This window comes from Pogoniulus pusillus, chromosome 2 (genome assembly GCF_015220805.1).
Source record: "Pogoniulus pusillus isolate bPogPus1 chromosome 2, bPogPus1.pri, whole genome shotgun sequence".
Taxonomy (NCBI): Eukaryota; Metazoa; Chordata; class Aves; order Piciformes; family Lybiidae; genus Pogoniulus; species Pogoniulus pusillus.
The window spans coordinates 19772209-19786501 of NC_087265.1; the positions used below are offsets into that span (position 1 = coordinate 19772209).

A 14293-nucleotide genomic window follows, 5' to 3' on the forward strand; every position below is an offset into this window, starting at 1 on the left:
TGCCATTTCCCTTGAAGCCAGAGGATTCCAGCCTCAAAGTCCACAGGCAGAGACCCTGAAGAATTGGACACCAGGCATAGGCTGTGACGTAGCCCCAGAGGGTGATTATTGATTAGTCAGAATTGTGAGTAAATATTTTAATGCCTCTGTAATTTCTATTACCTCTGCCCTAAAGCAGAAAACAGCTTTCAGCCCACCCTTGCTGGGCAGGTAGTATATGACCCCAAGCAGCATTAAGCCATGGGGAAAACTCTTTCTTTTAATAGTTTGAATGTATGCTAGTTGTTATAATTGTTAATGGTTGATATATGTTACCATAATGTCTTCATAACTGTGTAGAACAAATATTAATATTAAAGTTCAGTGGTTGGGGGTGACGAGAATTGAAAATATTGAAGTTAATAAATATATATTTTTATAAAATATCCTCTCACATCAATTAATTTCTCCCCTCCACCACAACTGGCGTAGGCAGCAGAATACCCCTCCGTGACACTTATTTTAACAAGTGTAATATGCACTCTGAAACAGCCTTGTCATCTGCTGGCTTAAACTCAAACAGAAGCAAAGGAAAGGTACAGGAAAGGTCTCAGCATCACTACTAGACTGCTGAGTATCTTCTTGACACTGACACTTTGAAATTCTTGCCTTCCTTCCTAATGCGTTAAAATATCATGAAGTCATGCAGTCATTTTTTAATTGAATATTTTAAGAATACAGTTTTCATAGAGGTTAACTTGATCACCAGCACAGCACTGGAGAAAGCTGATCTAACAATATTTCACATACAAAACTCTTCATAAGAAGACATGAAATAGAATTCCACAGATAGCAATTTCAATTAAGAACACAGAAAGCAAATTGGCTTTTTTTTTTCTTTCCTACCATGTTTTTTCTTTGCTATTCTTTCAGAAAAAAAAATTCCTTGTCACCTTCTTTAAAATGAAATTTTCAAAGTAGATAAATTTTAGAGTGAATTTCCTCCTACATGAATCTAAGCTTTTCTGAAACTATTTGCAGGGCTTTAGCAGCAGAGGATTCCCTTTCCTGAATTTTGGAGCCATCTTGTTTTGTCTTGTTTGTCCTCTTGAATTTGTCCATTCCCCTTAGCATTTCAGAGGGCATGAATTCAGGTATCTGTGTTTGAAAGAACTTTGAATCAAGCACAGCTTCACACTTTTCATCTTCTCCATGCCCTTTCTATGCAGTTTCCTCTATCTTCGCCTGTACAAAATCACAGTTTGTGTAATGCTGTTTTAAAGAAACAAAATAAAACACACACACATACATTGTATTGGTGAACACTATACATTAAATATTTTTCCAACAGCATAACAGAAATTTTGGCCTACTGATGGTTGAACATGTAGGGAAGGCTGAATTTTTATGGTTGCCATGAAAGCCACCTTCAAGACAAAACAGATGAACCCATCCAAGAGCAAATGCAGCTTCTGTTCTCAAGACATTAAACAAACATCGCCTTTCCAGGGATCAGACTAGCATCTCACCAGTCCAGTCAATGCAGTATTTGTGAACCATAGTCAGTTGCTTCTGCATCAATCCTCTGAATCCAAATGCCATTAAAATCAAAAGAAGAGAGCATTTGACTTATATGTATGTATATATTTTGATAACACTTTGAATTTCGATTTACTTCTGAAACCTTGCCCTTTTATAAGAACACACCCTTTAAGCTGACTTTTAATTTCAGGCTTCTGTTCCTTTAAAATTATCTCCTCTTTTTATGTTGCTGCTCTTTTATTCAATTATCTACCAGAAAATTTGTTTCTCCCAGCAGAAATGTTGAGTGGTGGGCTTGGACTTTCACTGCACCTGCTCAGTGAAATTCTCAGGGAAAACCCCTCAGTGTTGGTCAGGTTCCTTATACTGGATCCAGTCAGACTCCTTCATGCCCATCAGCCATCCTTTGTCCTGAAAGAAAAGACAGATCAGGTGTGATCAGGGATTTTTCTTAGAGTGCAGGCCAGAGAAGTGTCAGGGCACTATCAAAGCCATGCTTGTATCTGGTTTGGGAAAAATCCAGGAAGAGGATGCAGAAGAAGGGAAAAAAAAACTTCTGTTCCGCCTTAAACAAGGAGAAGACTACACCCTACCTGAGCCAGTACCAAGAATCCTATCTGACACAGAGTGCCTACAGACAATGAAACTGTAAATAATTATCAAGTGTAATACAAACATGTTGTAATTTAGACTCACTGAAGAAGAAAAATTTCTGCTGAGGAAAGCCTCTAGAGCTATGGGACAGGAGTCACCTCTGGGTAAGTCAGGGCACCTGGACGATTAGCATTTCAGAGACATGGTACAGACAAAGTGAGATTCATTTCCTGTACAGAAATTCTGTTCTATGAGACCTGGGAGCTGGGGAACTTAACCCATCTCCCCAAAGCCCAGCAGCCTTTTCATCTTGATACAAGGTGAGGTTGGCAAAACTCCCAAATTTGTGCTATACATGATGTAATACTCAAGACCTGTCACAAAGGTCCTTCCTAGCCACCCTATCTATATATCTATAAACATGGATTAAACTTTCACTGCTTGGTAGAACCTGGCCAGGAAGAGAACCAGAATTCCCACCCTCTGTCTGCTATCATTGAGATTTCCACTACATCCAAAGTACGTGACAAGAGAAGGCTGAACTGCTTGCAGTTCAGATGTGCAACCATCCAATTCTCTGCATGCCTTGGATCTGCTACCATAGACGCACTCCTTTGGTGTCTGAATACATATCTACTCATGTGAGTTATGTGCAGTGAGGCAGCCCATAGGATGAGGCTGTAGTACAAAGCAAGATTGCTGCATGGGAGACTGCTGCCTCCAAACTCAAAAGTCACAGAGTCACAGTATCACAATATCACAGTATCACCAAGGTTGGAAGAGACCTCATAGATCATCAAGTCCAACCCTTTACCACAGAGCTCAAGGCTAGACCATGGCACCAAGTGCCACGTCCAATCCTGCCTTGAACAGCTCCAGGGACAGCGACTCCACCACCTCCCCAGGCAGCCCATTCCAGTATCCAATGACTCTCTTGGTGAAGAACTTTCTCCTCACCTCGAGCCTAAATTTCCCCTGGCACAGCCTGAGGCTGTGTCCTCTTGTTCTGGTGCTGGCCACCTGAGAGAAGAGAGCAACCTCCTCCTGGCTACAACCACCCCTCAGGTAGTTGTAGACAGCAAAAAGGTCACCCCTAAGCCTTCTCTATTCCAGGCTAAACAATCCCAGCTCCCTCAGCCTCTCCTCGTAGGGCTTGTGCTCAAGGCCTCTCACCAGCCTCGTCGCCCTTCTCTGGACATGCTCAAGCATCTCGATGTCCCTCCTAAACTGAGTGGCCCAGGACTGAACACAATACTCAAGGTGTGGTCTAACCAGTGCAGAGTACAGGGGCAGAATGACCTCCCTGCTCCTGCTGACCACACCATTCCTGATGCAGGCCAGGATGCCACTGGCTCTCTTGGCCACCTGGGCACACTGCTGGCTCATGTTCAGGCGGGTATCAATCAGTATCCCCAGATCCCTCTCTGTCTGGCTGCTCTCCAGCCACTCCAACCCCAGCCTGTATCTCTGCATGGGGTTGTTGTGGCCAAAGTGCAGCACCCTGCACTTGGAGCTATTGAACCCCATCCCATTGGACTCTGCCCATCTGTCCAGGTGGTCAAGGTCCCGCTGCAGAGCCCTTCTGCCCTCCAACCCAGCCACATCTGCCCCCAGCTTGGTGTCATCTGCAAAGTAGCTGATGACTGACTTGATGCCCTCACCCAGATCATTTATGCAGACGTTAAAGAGGATGGGGCCCAGCACTGATCCTTGAAGGACACCGCTAGTGAGCGGCCACCAGCTGGATGTGGCACCATTCACCACCACTCTCTGGGTCTGGCCCTCCAGCCAGTTCCTAACCCAGCACAGAGTGTTGCCATCCAAGCCACGGGCTGACAGCTTAGCCAGCAGTTTGCTGTGGGGGACAGTGTCAAAGGCCTTGCTGAAGTCCAGATAGACCACATCCACAGGCCTCCCCACATCCACCAAGCGGGTCACCTGATCATAGAAGGAGATCAGGTTGGAGAGGAAGGATCTGCCCTTCCTAAATCCATGTTGCCTGGACCTGATGGCCCTTGGCCATCCCTCAGGTGCGCAGTTATTGCCCCCAGGATGACCTGCTCCATCCGTTTCCCTGGCACTGAGGTCAGGCTGACAGGTCTGTAGTTCTCAGGTTCCTCCATCTCACCCTTCTTGTGGATGGGGATCACGTTGGCCATTTTCCAGTCTCCTGGGACCTCTCTGGTGAGCCAGGACTGATGGAAAATGATGGAGAGTGGCTTGGCCAGCTCATCTGCCAGCTCTCACAACACCCTGGGATGGATCCCATCTGGTCCCATGGACTTGTGGGTGTCCAGGTGGCTCAGCAGGTCCTGAACTAATTCCTCATGGATTTCCAGGGCAACACATCACTCCTTGACCCCATTCCCCAGTTCAAGAGGCCACTTGCCTTGAAGTCCTCCCTTCTTACTGTTGAAAATTGAGGCAAAGAAGGCATTCAGCCTTTTCCTCATCGTCAGTTATAATGTTCTCCTCCTGGTCCAGTAAGGAGTGGAGGCTCTTCTTGCCCTTCCTTTTAGAATTCATAAATTTATAAAAGTGCTTTTTGTTATCTTTCACGGAAGTGGCCAGCCTAAGTTCTAACTGGGCCTTAGCCTCTCTAATTTTTCTCCTGCATAATCTGGCTACCTCTTTAAACATGTCAGGAGAAGCCTTCCCCTCCTTCCAAAGGTGATACACCCTCTTTTTTTCCCCCAATTCCTTCAGGAGCTGTTTGCTCATCCAGGCTGGTCGCCTTCCCCGCCGGCTCATCTTTTGGCACATGGGAACTGCCAGTTCCTGTGCCTTCAAGAGCTCCTGTTTAAAGTAGGTCCAACCATCCTGGACCCCTTTGTTCTCAAGGACTGCTGCCCAGGGGACTTTGGAAATAAGTTTCTTAAGCAAATTGAAGTTTTCCCTCCGGAAGTCCAAGGTGTAGGTTCTATTATAGTTCCTCCTTATCTCCCTGCATATTGAAAATTCCACTATCTCGTGATCACTACACCCCAGGCAGCCTCCCACTGTCACATCTCCCACCAGCCCCTCTCTGTTGGAGAACAGCATGTCAAGCTGAGCTTGACCCCTAGTAGGCTCACAATTGGAGACCGCCTCCAATTGTTTGTAAAATATCTCATCTGTTTCTTCATCCTGGTTGGGTGGTCTATAACAGACTCCAACCAGGATGTCAGATTTGTTAGTCCTCCCTCTGATTTTAACCCACAAGCTCTCAACCCCTTCGTCCCTCACCTCAAGCTCAGTGGCAGGGAGTGACTTCGTAATATACAGAGCCACACCTCCTCCTCTTCTCCCTTGCCTATCTCTCCTGAAGAGGCTGTATCCCCCCAGTATAGCACTGCAATCATGCCTGTCATCCCACCAAGTTTCTGAAATGGCAACTATATCATAGTCACCCTGGTGGACCAGAACTTCCAATTCCTCCTGCTTGTTACCCAAGCTGCGTGCATTGGTGTAGATGCACTTCAGCTGGGCTCTCGATTCCTCAATTGTCCCTAGTTTCCATCCCACTCTCTCCTTCTCAGAGAGAGTAATTTCCTCACCCACCCCCTTCAGACCTAGTTTAAAGCCCGCCTAATGAGCCCTGCCAACTACAGTGCCAGGACTCTCCTGCCCCTCCTAGACAACTGCACCCCATCAGGATTGAGCAGGCCTGGCTATAAGTTTCCCCATGGTCAAAGAATCCAAAGTGCTGCCACTGGCACCGTCCCTTGAGCCACTTGTTGATGTCATGGGCTCTGTTGTTCCTCTCTGTGAACTGACTTGCCACAGAGGGAACTGAGCAGAACACCACCTGTGCTCCTGCCCCATCTATCAATTTCCCAAGGGCTTTAAATTCCTTTTTAATTGCCCTGTTGCCCTTCTCAGCCTCATCACTGCCAGCCTGTATTACCAGCAAAGGGTAATAATCAGAGGGCTGGATTAGGTTTGGGAGTCTCCTGGCGATGTCCCTAACCCAGGCACCAGGAAGGGAGCAGACCTCCTTGTGGGATGGCAACAAATGGGTCCCTCTGTCCCCCTCAAGACAGAGTCCCCAACAACTATAACCCTTCTCTTTTTTTGTTTTTTGTGGAGCTAGCCACTACAGTTGGTGGGGACTGCTCCACCCTAGGCATCATCCCAGATGGATGCTCCTCAGCCCTCTCATCCTCCCTGCCCTCTGCATGCAGGGCATCATACTTGTTGTGCAAGAGGAATTGAAGAGGAGGAGAGGGCTGGGGTGGATTTCCCTTGCTGCCTCTGACAGGGATCTGTACCCATCCCTCCCTGTTTCCGGGAACAGTTCTCTTAGCAGGGACGATCTGCAGGGCCTGCTCCCACAGATCCATCTCCCTTTCGCTTTCCCTTATTGACCTGAGCCTGGATACTTCATCCTTCAACTCAGCCACTTCATCTTTCACTTCTGCCACCAAGGTGAGGAGAAAGTTCACCTGCTCACACCTGATGCAATTGTTCGCCCCTTCTCCCTCTGTGGCAAGTGATAGGCTCCAGCACTCCCTGCAGCCAGTAGCCTGGACTCCTGTGTGTTGTTGGGCTAAATCTGTCTGGCTGCACACGCTTTTTCTACCCTTCATCGTGTGAGTGACAGGCATGGTGCACAGTGTTACTGACAGTTATAAACAGACAAAAAAAAAAAATCCTAGCTGCGGGCAGGCTCTGCAGCCAAAATGGCATCGTGTGTGCCGCCCCGGTGGGTTTTTAAACCTCCCACGGCAGACGTCATGAGCCCACGTCACAGCCCCACTCAATCCCATGAGATAACAACCCTAACGACCCCCTCTGCCTATCTGGAGATCCTCCCGATCCACGAAACAGCAAGACAGAGCAGAAAGTCAGAGGCTGAGCAAAGCAATGTCCGCTGTGCTTTCTATCGGCTCTGCAGTCAAAAAGTCAGAGCAGGTCATCAAGTTTGGAACTAATGGTCCCCCATGCAGCATCCACTCCTCTGGGCGAAGCATGCACCAGCCTCACTTAGAGATGTGTAATCATAGTCAACTACCTCACTTGCCAGGGCTGAATTATTCAGGCAACCAGATGCCCTGAGCTGTGGAGAAATGGGGCATGCATCTGTGTGGTTCACAGTTGTCCTGACATTTGTGCTTTCCTGGAACTGGGAGACGTTACCTGGGCCAAGCAGTGCCTCCCTTGAAAACTCTTCAAAGCAGTACCTGCACAGTGCAGGAGTAAAGCAGCCCTCAGCATGGAGCACATACCGCTTTCTACTGCCATTCTGCAGCTTCTGCCCTCTTGTCCTGTTCTCAGCATATTTCCTATAGCAGCAGCTCAGACCAGCCATTGCATTCCAGTTCCCTGCAGACTGTACAGTTCCCTACTTCCTGAAGGCTCAGGTAGCCTTTGCTGCTGCCTTAGAGCTGAGTATTTAGGGGATGTCATGGTAATGGTGTTGTGGAGGGACTGTAGGCCTGAAAGCAGGCTTTTTTATGCCTGCTTTGCCTGGACATGTCTCTCTGCCTGCACCAGGGGTAAACGAGCACAAAGGGGCACAACAGATTGGGGCCATAAAGTCAGTTGCCCAGGACACCTGATTGTGTAAGCCCACACACACCCAGCTCGTGTCTCCCTGGTGTAAGCTCATGTGATCCTCATATTTGGGATAGTCCAGGCAAGTGCCTTTTGCCCAGTATGGTAAGGTTTGCCTGACTGCCAACCCGATTGGTTATTCTAGTGGCCAATGAGATCATTAATTCTTGGCCCACATTTAATAAACAGGGGTACAAGGGCTCATGTGCAGCCTTCCCCACATTACTTGCAGCTCCACCACATTGCTTGCTTGCCTGCCTGCATACTCTTGGAGAGAGCAGCCAGCAGAAATCAGCAGCACAAGGTCAGAGACTGCCATTTCCCCTGACGCTGGAGGATTCCAGCCTTAAAGTCCACAGGCAGAGACCCTGAAGAATTGGACACTTGCAACAGGCTGTGATGTAGCCCCAGAGGGTGATTTCTGATTAATCTGAATTGTGAGTAAATACTTGAATGCCTCTGTAATTTCTATTACCTCTGCCATAAAGCAGAAAGCAGATTATACTATAAGACCCCAAGCAGCATTAAGCTGCAGGGAAAACTCTCTCTCTGTTAATAGTTTCAATGTTTTCTAGTTATTAATAAAGTTTCTGTAGATATATATTCCCATAATGTATTCATAACCGTGTAAAAATGAATATTAATATTAAAGTTCAGTGGTTGGGGGTGGCGAGAGTTGAAATATTGGAAGTTAATAAATACATATATATTTTTATAAATATTCTCTCACATTAATTAATTTCTCCCCTCTGCCAAAATCTGCGTAGGTTGCAGAACACCCCTCCACGACAAATGGCATGAGACAGGAGCCCATTTGCAGCAGACAGCTGCAGGGGCTGCAGAAGGACTGACATGCCATAAATTAGGAAGACAAATGACTAGGCAGAAGATGCTGGGCCCAAGTGTCTGGAAGGTAGCTTCCAGCCCACAGCACAGCAAATGCAAAAGCTCATCCCTTTGCACATAGCATCTGTGGCATACACCATGCACCACTCCCACTGCATCCTGCTACAAAGGGTCTTCTCAGCCATGGGGATTAGACATAAGGACCCAGACTAACCCTTGCCAATTCTAAACCATGTCACTTGAAGTGCCAGTTCAGAAGCATTACCCTCCACCCTTTCTTCTATTAAGAGAGAGGAATCCAGACCTGGCTGATGCACCCACAAACTGACAACTGGGCTGCAAGTTGGGAACATGGATCACAGTCTATTATCCTAAGCCTGTTCCACTCACATGTACAGTTCTCATGTGCATGTTAACAGCTAACAGTTTCTGGCTGCATACAGACCAGGTTAGGGAAATGAGTTGTGGCACAAGATACACTCTAGGAAGGTTAGAGGGTTTCAAAACAGCTACAGCATCATGTAAGCAACACTCAGAGCTCACCCTCAGCAGCCTGGAGAGTCTCAGGTTCATGGCTGTTGCACCCACATCCAGCTCAAGTGCAAACATAGGGCACTGAAATACACTGCTCCACAAATGCCATCTCATACCACAGAAACTAGGGGAGCTACCACTCAACTCATTTCCCATCCAGAAAGCTTTCTGATGAAGAAATGCTCACAAACACTCGTGTGGAGCAGTTCCACTCTATGATGGTTTGGGAGTTACCTGCCCTGCCACACTTAAGAAAATCACCCAGATTAGACTCGGATGGCTGGAAATTAAAGAATGAAGCTGTATATTACAGCTTAGCTGTAAACATATATATACAGATATATACAATTATATACAAATTAAAAGTAACACAGAAACACAATACCCCTCCCAGAAACAGAGTCCCCAGGAGGGCTCCCAACTCAAATCTCTTTCCCCCTCCCTCTTTCCCTCCCTTCAGAAACAACCAGATTAACCCACACATATCTCACATGATAACTCTGGAGATCTGAGGTGAGATGTAAAGAAAAAAATGGCAAGGAGGTTAGAGGAAAAAGGCGTTAGGTGGATTAGAAAGTTAAAGGCAGAATCAGCCACAGAGAGCAGACTGTCAGAAAAGAAGGTACAACCTCAAGTGAGAGCTGAGCAGTGTGTATGTGTGAAGTGCCCGTCTCGTCTATATTTTTACTAGTTGCGTTTCTCAGCAGAAGAATGGTGATATAGGTTACTGTTGTTTTTTCCTTTCTTCTCACAACTAAGAATTTAATTTCTCTTAGTGAAAATTAGCCTTAAAGCAGCACACATTCAGTGAAAAGTCTTGTCTCAAGAAGGAATTTCTGCCTCTTCCCCATACAACCCTTCCCCCCTCAAGAACACCTAGCTCTGCAGGAACTGCAGGCATATTTCTCAAGCAGCAGCAAGATCTGCCTCCATAATTCACAAAGCCAACAGCTAATCCACAACAAAGAACATCCACAACTTCTATTGCAAGTGAACTACATCACCTTTCCTTTACTGTTTGTGGAATCCAGATCTTGTCTGGGCATGGCCAAACTCAAAGAGCTGGAGATTACTGAATCACTTCCTTTTCCAAACAAAAAACTTGGAGACGAGCACGGATTTTATGAAATCACCACTTCGTTCAGACAGTGCAGTAAAACTGCTGCAGGCTGTATCACCCAGAAGTTCTGAAACACAGCAAGTGAGGAGGTTTTACTCAAGACTTCTAGAAATAGTTCGGACTTAGGATAAATATCGACATTTAAAGTCGGGTTTGAGACTGACAGCAAGACTGTTCTGTAAGGCTGAGTAACCTGCTTCGGTCTTTGGCTCTGCTGCCATCTGCTGACCAAACACTGTCCTAGCCATTATTATGCTCAAGTGCAACACCTCACGCATCGTAAGATGTTTTCTCAGAGCTCCAGCGTTCCTCAAGAGAAAAGAGTAGTATCGTAAGTGGGTCACTCTTGGCTATGCCACAGTCTGCACAGTTCATAGGGAATATGCATCAAGTTTTGGAGCAAAGTTTAGAAGGCTCTGTTGGGGTCCCTGATGAAGGAAGCCATTGTATTGGCTTAAATGCCTTGACACAGACAGGAAGCCCTGGCTACTTCACCTGCTTTATGCATGATAATGTCTTCACTTTCCAGTCACAAGCAACATCGTTCACTCTGTTGCAGGAAGCCAATAGCAAGCTCAAGGACAACCTGTTCTCTTGCCAGCTTCCAGCCACAAACTGATGGCTCTACATCCTCCCAGATGACTGTTAGTGGAGGAAACAGCAACTTTAGAAATCATCTTGACTCCTCCCAACCCAGGCTCACACCCTGTCTTCCCCACTCACCTTTTCCTCAGGGTTCTCAAAGGGAATCACAAGTACCACATCCCCAGCCTTCAGATGCAGCTTGTCACTGTCAGTGGCTTGTGTAATCATGCATGGCTTGAACCTATGGGGAGAGGAGAACTTAGGTGAGGCCAGACTTTTTTTCACCCAGTTCTGAATGGGCAACAAGGCTTTCTGATTTGTTGGATGATCCAGGTTGGAAGATACCTTTGGAGGCCATCCTGTTGCTTGAGGCAAGGCAAGTTCAGATCACAAATGTCACATCTGTGGCAATAACCATTCCACTACATGCTTGCTCATACAGCCTGGAATGCAGATCACATTTGCCACAAGGGTATCCTGGTGAGTTTCTTTCTAATTCTTATGCACCAGCACCTCCCCATCCTTACTTAATACAGTTGAATTACCATGGCATGGGCATTAAAGCCACACAGGGTAGAAAGCTTGAATTCACTTGAATAGTGCCCTGTACTCTTCTTACAGCTGGACTGCAAAATTAATGGAGATTACAGTCTCAATCTTTGCCACTACAATGTAGGGAAGAATATCCGTTTGGATCTTCAAGTGATTATATTCTGTCATGCTTTCTCTATGGTAATCAGCCTAATTCCCATCAACATCTCCATTACAGCTTTTCTGCTTCAAACCACAGCTCTCCTCTTCAGGCACTAAAGCCTATAGAACTGCCTGTAAACAGTTCAAATGTGGTTGTTCTTCAGCATTTTTCATTCTTCTGCTCTTGGTACCCAACTCACAGAAAAAAAAATAAAATCTAAGAGGTAAAATGATGCATAGGCATGACTAAAGCAGAAGAAAAGCATTCCTATAGCAGGAGGCTGTCATTTCTCTCATTATGCATCTGTGTCATGCAGCTACTGTATTTTGTTATGCATATTAAATTTGTGACATATGCTCACCCCACAATCACTCCTTCTTCCACAGCTGCAAAACAAGCCACAAGTGATTTCTGGCACATTCACAACACCCACCAGACTGCCTTCTCTAATCCTGTATTTTTTTGCTGTTCATCCTGTCTTTCTAATTTGCTCAAACACAAAATTCTATGTCCCTACTGGTGTTTCCAATTCTTCTTTATTTGCCACTTGCATCAAAGTTTAACCTTTCTTGTTTGGAACACAATTTCTTGTCTACTACCCAGAGTTTGTGACTGACACTACCACACCACCAGAAATAACTGCAGGAGAGAGAAGCAGGGGTTTTGCTATGCAGCAAATACAGTGCCAGGCATTTAGACGTTGATGCTCTTATACAGTCCTTTGAGGTGTCTGGAAGTGCATGAAGCTGCAAGAGTATGATGTATCTCCCCTTCAACTTCCTTTCTCCATTTCAATGCAGGATAGCCCATGGCCATGATGAGCAGAAGTAGTTAATTTATTAGAGAAAAAAAAAAAAGCCACCAGGAACTTGTTACCCCACTGTCACAAACTCACCTTGAAAAGAAATCCTGGGGGCATGTCAGCTCTTTCAGATGAAGCACCTCCTTCCACAGTGCCATTGACAGTAGCAGGGAAAGTTTCCACAACAGCAGCAGACAGAGAGCTCTGATAGGCAGCAGCAGTCAGGGCAGGGAAAAAAAAAAAAAAAAAAAAAAAAAAAAAAAAAAAAAAAAAAACAAAACAGTGAGAAAAGAGAATGCAGAACTGCAGCTCTAAGTCCACCCTGGAGGATCCACATCCCCACGCTTGGCCTCATCAGGCTTTCCCAGCACATGAGTCAGAGACAAAGGCATTTCAAAGGACAGCAGAGAAAGCAGTCAGAAGACAGGAGAGGTGACTGCTTTCTTCTTTTCTTTAAGGCAAAAGGGATTTTTTCTAGGACATAATGCTTTGCACTTCCCACTCCTTGTGGTCACAATGCACTTCTTGCAGAGCCCTTATGGAATCAACAACTGAAATACAACAGCCTATAAGAACCAAGAGGCCATGAGACGAGACTTACTCCAGTTCCCTACAAAGGTGATGGTGCCAGAAAAAAAAAAAATAAATAAAAAGAACCCTGGATTTTCAGGTGACACAGGCACACACTGGAGGACAGGGTAGGCAAAGTAAATGTTGTGAAAGGAAGAATTCAGCAGACAACGCTACATTAGCACAGCATGGGCTGTGGGATGGCTTCACAACATGGGTGAAAGGACTGTGCTTTCAGTGGATCTTCCAGAAGAGTTTCTCCATAATCACCGTACAGATGAAATCCAGAAAGTAAGTTTGGCCTCTGAATAAGAACTTTGCAACTGCTGGGGTGGCAGAGCTGTGTATTTTAAACAGCCACACATCAAATCACAGTGCAGACTGTGTCCACATTTGCTGTATGGCAAAGAGATGTGATAGAGAAAAAGGACTGCTCTCTGTCCTGGTGCTTACCAATCTTGAATCAGCTTCAGTTTTAGACGCTTCAGCTCCACCTGTTGCTTCTGAACCAGCTGCTTCAGCTCCTGCATGGGTGTCCTGAAGTCCTGGATACCCCAAAGTCCTCTCCCTCTGTGGTTTGAATGGGAGAGTCAAGGCATAAAAAAACTGTTTCCCCCAACTTGCCCTGCAGGCTTGAAGAGGTGGAGCTAAGGGTTCTTCCAGCACAAGGGGTGACCCATGCAGATGCCTGCACTGGAATCTGGCTGATGATTGGTTGTGGTCTTCACACCTAGGAAATGGTAAATCAACTCTTTGTCTAGGAAAGGTATAAAATATTAGGGAGGTTCCCGCCTCTAGAGCTCTCCCCTGCCTGGATAGTTCCTGCAGAGAGGGTCCCCTGACACTGCAAAGGACAAGCTCTTGAGGGACTGGACCACTCCTGGTTAGGACAGCTTCCCACCATAAGCACCCTTTTGTGAAAGCTTAATAGGTCTAACGAGATTTGGATGTCTTTGAAAGAGAGAGAGCTGACAAGCATCTGGACCACCCTTTCTCCCAGACAGCCTAGCTCACCTGTGAGTAGTAAACTTTCTGCTCAGCCTGATTAATAGTGGGAAAAAGCTGTGTTTATAGCTTAGCCTTTTCCACTGCCTGACTTCTAAAGTAGCCCAATTTACCTATAGTATCCTTTGTAAGATATTCTCAATGAAACTGGCTCTGCGAATGTATAGGGTTTACCCTCCAGGGGGAATGACCTTGAACCTGACCCTAGGTGGTCTTGACTCTTCCCCAGTGGTGAACACTACCAGGTGATGGTTAGCCCACTCCCCCTTCCTGTCTAAAGATCCATAAAAGCAGGGGGACTTCCTGTTTCTCTCTGTCTGCGCTCCCTGCCTCTGTGCTTACCACCATCACCATCCTGTTCCTGGTTCTCTATTTTACCACATGGCCATCACCATCAAAATCAGGTTGTATTTATATATTTTGTATTTGCTTTCCCTTCCCTACACCCTTTGTAACTTTCCTAGTTCAAATACCTTTTTAAGTTATT

The 14293-nt window shown here is 46.1% G+C and overlaps 2 long non-coding RNA genes across 2 annotated transcripts; both read right to left on the reverse strand.

The window, feature by feature from the left end:
* Window positions 1-392: 392 nt before the first annotated feature.
* Window positions 393-11168, reverse strand: LOC135187670 (uncharacterized). The gene is made up of 3 exons (XR_010307404.1): window positions 11081-11168; window positions 10874-10976; window positions 393-1932 (listed from the first exon to the last, which is right to left on the reverse strand). It is a non-coding gene; the product is annotated as an uncharacterized LOC135187670 (long non-coding RNA).
* Window positions 11169-12328: 1160 nt separating this feature from the next.
* On the reverse strand, window positions 12329-14002 carry LOC135187675 (uncharacterized). The gene is made up of 3 exons (XR_010307406.1): window positions 13816-14002; window positions 13255-13371; window positions 12329-12435 (listed from the first exon to the last, which is right to left on the reverse strand). It is a non-coding gene; the product is annotated as an uncharacterized LOC135187675 (long non-coding RNA).
* Between the last annotated feature and the right edge of the window lie 291 nt (window positions 14003-14293).